The 4,672-nt window shown below is 35.0% G+C and overlaps 1 pseudogene; it reads left to right on the top strand.

Annotated features, from left to right (window-relative positions):
• Positions 1-248: 248 nt before the first annotated feature.
• Positions 249-3,646, top strand: LOC118035321 (benzyl alcohol O-benzoyltransferase-like; annotated as a pseudogene).
• The last annotated feature ends 1,026 nt before the right edge of the window (positions 3,647-4,672 follow it).

The raw sequence follows: 4,672 nt of genomic DNA, 5'->3' as shown, positions 1-4,672 counted from the left end.
TTGAGTAATTAAGTAAATAAAAAAGGGACCGAAGGATAAATTCACCTACTTGACCTCGGAAATTATTTAAAATGATTATGTGGATTGGATACACAAGTTAAACACGTCACTGAACGAAAAGTCACTTTACATCCTAATCACTGCATTAACAATATGCTTAAGCATTGCTTTCGTTCACCTACTGACGACAGCAAATATTACTATAAATTTGGACAAATATGGAAGAGCACGCATCCCATTTTGAGCCCGCATATTCTCGAGTACTCCAGCCTCGGTGCCATAGCCAGTACCGTTTGATTTCTGGCTGTTTCTTTGCCATGCCACCTCCTACTTCCTTAGCATTTAATGTGCGAAGGTGCGAGCCAGAACTGGTTGCACCAGCTAAACCCACACCCCATGAATCTAAAACCACTTTCTGATATCGATCGCCAACTATACCTACAATTTCAATCACCACATTACAACTTTTATGCACACAACCCGTCCATGCAAGGGAAAGATCCTGTGAAGGTAATAAGAGAGGGAATTGCACAGGCACTTGTGTATTATTATCCTTACGCGGGGAGGATTAGACAGGAGCCAGAAAACAAGCTTGTAGTAGATTGTACAGGAGAGGGTGTCTTGTTCATTGAAGCTGATGCTGATGGCACACTTGAGCAGTTTGGTGATCCAATTCAGCCTCCGTTCCCTTGTGCTGAGGAACTTCTTTACAATGTCCCAGGGTCAGCAGGAATCATCAATACCCCGTTGCTGATCATTCAGGTACTTATCTATTATTATAAACAAGGTAGTGTTGCCTTTTTTCTTCCTCTTCTTTTCTTGGGAAATGGCTAGGTTAGAAAATTTGATGACAAGTTCTGTTGCTATTGGGGTAAACGTTGAGTAATCTTTATATTTCCCTTTCTAATTATTTTTTTGGCACCTGGGTTCTTTTAGCATGCAATAATTTTTTTTTTTGGTTCTGGGCAAATAGTTGGATAGGACTGAACCTAGGTGGGTTTTTTTAATACCCACCACCCAAGTTAGGTTAGATGGAGGTTTTCATCCACCTACATACTTAGATTAAATCTTGATATCTTTTTTAAAATATCATTATTAAAATCTTAAATAATATGCACTCATAAATTAAAACGCCATGAAATTAAATCTATAAAATAAATTATAAATCTCAAAATCATATATATATAAAAATATTAGACTTTGTATGAGTATACTGAATTCCTCAGTTTTCACTGCCTTCTACTCATATAAAAACATTTCGGCACCAAACAGACTCAAACTCAAAATATCTCATTTATGGTGAGACTATATATGACATCCCTAAATAGTAATACCATTAGTACCGGAGTCTCAAGGGACAAGGAGGGGACATGGCTCGCCATGGATCCAATACACTCCCACCGAGCCCATCCCATCAATTAGCTGATTTCCTCTAAACATATCCTATCAATCCCTTTTTTCTATGCTCCCAGCAAGTGATAATATCCTTGGTAAGGCTAGTTTTTCATCGTTTTAATATATCTATTTTCAGATGAGAGACTTGACGTGGGGAAGAGTGACCTCAGAAAACGTTAAAAAAATCATTTCAATTTAATAAATAGTTTAAATTATTAAATTAGATCTTAAAATATAATTTTATATTATTTTTTAATATATCTCCCAATTAAAATCTTTTTAAATTTAAAATTTATATTATGCTTAATTTTTATCAAATAAAAAAAATATTAAATTTTAACTCGTGATCGCTTGGTCATCAAGACTTTAATATCATATCAATAAATCATTTTAACCCAATAACTTAAATTATTATATTATTTCAAACTATAATTTATATTATTTTTTAACTGAAATTATTCTAATTTCAAAAATCCATTCTTCGATGGCTTCACAGCATGCAATCATCCTCTCTGTTCTCTTTTCCTTCTTCTTGACGGCATTCTGTTCTTTTCTCCTTTCTATTTTTTTTTCCTCTGACCTTTTCTTGTTTTATCGTTCTTCTTTAATCTTTATGTGATACGTTACGTATCCTAAGATATATCCACTAATTCGGTGTGTTCTCACATCGAAGAAAATGACAGCTAATCCATTTTTTCTTAGTTTGACTTATTTTTGGATTCAAATATATAAATCAAATTTATATTATCACACTAGCAAGAAAAAGATCTTTGCCCCCGGCCGCTCCCCCATCACAAGATTTGTCAAATCTCAGCTAGTGTTCGTATATAATATTTATGTAATTTAACAGAAAATAAAATGTTTATTGTTTGTTGACATTGTGCTATATTACACTCCAGTAATCACATTATAATAAAATACTAGTGATTTTCTTAATGTATTTTGATAGATAACACGCTTGAAGTGTGGTGGTTTTATACTTGGCTTCCGTCTTAATCACCCAATGAGTGATGCAATTGGCCTAGTTCAGCTATTGAGTGCCATAGGTGAGATCTCACGAGGTGCTCAAGCCCCTTCAATTCTACCTGTGTGGCAAAGAGAACTCCTTTGTGCCAGGAATCCACCTCGTGTTACTTGCATACACAACGAATATGGCGATCATCATGATCTTGCTGTGGATCCTAGCGAGCTCAACGTTCCTGAATTTCGCGGTAGAACTGACGGCGCAGCCCACCGCTGTTTCATCATCGGCCCTAAAGAATTATCCAACATTCGTAAATGGATTCCTCCTCATTTACACCCATGTTCCAAGTTTGAAATAATAACCGCATGCTTATGGAGATGCCATGCCATAGCATCTCAAGCAAACCCTAATGAGGAGATGCGCATTTGTATGCTCGTCAATGCACGTTCCAAATTCAACCCTCCGTTACCAAAGGGTTATTATGGTAACGTGCTGGCATTGCCAGCAGCTATAACCAGTGCTAGGAAGCTTTGTTTGAACTCATTAGGGTATGCTCTGGAGCTGATAAGGCATGCCAAGAACAAGATCACTGAGGAGTACATAAGATCGTTGGCCGATTTCATAGAGATTACCAAGGGCCTGCCCAAGGGGTTACAGTCATATGTTGTGTCAGATTTAACAAGTGTTGGGTTCGATCAGGTGGATTATGGCTGGGGTAAGCCAGTTTATACCGGACCATCTAAGGCCATGCCTGATGACATTAATAATTCTGGAACCTATTACTTACCCTATAGAAACAAGAAAGGAGAGCGTGGAGTCATGGTTCTGATCTCCTTACGTGCACCAGTTATGGAAAGATTTGCAATGCTATTCGAGGAGTTGACTAAGCACGATCCAGATAGTGGTCCAGCACAACACCACGCGACTCTCCCTATAAGACACAGGCTTTGATATATTTTTATTCCCACTTGAGATTGTCTCCATATTGAGCTTTGAAGTGGACATCCATGGTTTGAACTTTCAGCAGGTCGTGCAACAAGATTGGATTAGCATCTGCTTTCTTCAAGAAATTGTGGTTAAATAAATACTGACAGGTCTTATCCCTTCCTGGTGTTATATATATGGTTGATCGAATAGGGATTACTTGTCATGAAAGTAAGTCAACAGAGTGAATGTGTTCTGTAGGGTTTCCAATTGCTTATAAATTACATGTATAAAGTCTTATCAGTGTTCTATAATTTTCTTTAAATTTGTTATCATGGTATCATCATCTTCATTGTTTCTTCCCATCAATTGTTTTTTAATTGGGGTCAACAATGGCTATTTCTTTCTTTCCTTCTTTCTTTTTTCTCCTTACAGCAAGCCTATTTCCAGAACTAGTTTTATAAATCAAAATTTTAACTAATTCTTTGACTTGAGATGCTGAAAGAAATTAATTAAATAATTCTTAGACATTGTCGAAATATTATCTTCTGCTTGAGATGCTGAAGGAAATTAATTAAATAATTCTTAGACATTGTTGAAATATTATCTTCTGACTTGAGGTGCTGAAGGAAATTAATTAAATATTTCTTAGACAATGTCGAAATATTATCTTCTGATTTGAGATGCTGAAGGAAATTAATTAACTAATTCTTAGACATCGTCGAAATATTATCTTCTGGCTTGAGATGCTGAAATAAATTAATTAAATAATTCTCAGACATTGCCGAATATTACTACCATCATTTTTTTTATTTTTTTTGTGTGTTTATTAATCTCATTCTCATGGCAGTGAAGATTTCCAAGGGACTTAATAATATTGTGTTCTTTAATGTGGGATTCTAACATCCCTCACGTGAAGCGTGAATATATGATAAAGAGAACCTAACTTAGAGAGCTCGAATGAGCCTTAGAGGAAACATAGACTTAGTCTAGAGAAAGGTTGAAGGGCCACGCCCAAGATAATCTGAAAAAAAATATATATATATATATATATATATATATATATATATATATATATAAAACACATTAATTTAAAAAAAAAAATTGAAAAATAAAAATAAAAAGGATCTAAACAGGCAAAACCACATAGCATTTACACTATTACTGCTCTGCATCAAGTACTTTTAAAGGAAGATATGATAAGATAATTGAGAGAAAGTAGGCAAAAGTAGTGACCTAAAGAAGCATTAGATTTTCCAGTGTTAAAAGCATGAGAACTAGAGAGAAAATAAGAGAATGAAGATAATAAATAATAGCACGCTTTCTTTTCTTCTTTTTTTTTTTTTTTGCCGACATGGTATTATTTTATGACACAATCAAACCCGAATG

Source organism: Populus alba, chromosome 1, assembly GCF_005239225.2.
Source record: "Populus alba chromosome 1, ASM523922v2, whole genome shotgun sequence".
Taxonomy (NCBI): Eukaryota; Viridiplantae; Streptophyta; class Magnoliopsida; order Malpighiales; family Salicaceae; genus Populus; species Populus alba.
Note: the sequence above shows the minus strand (reverse complement) of the source record. Positions and strands in the feature narration are given on the sequence as shown.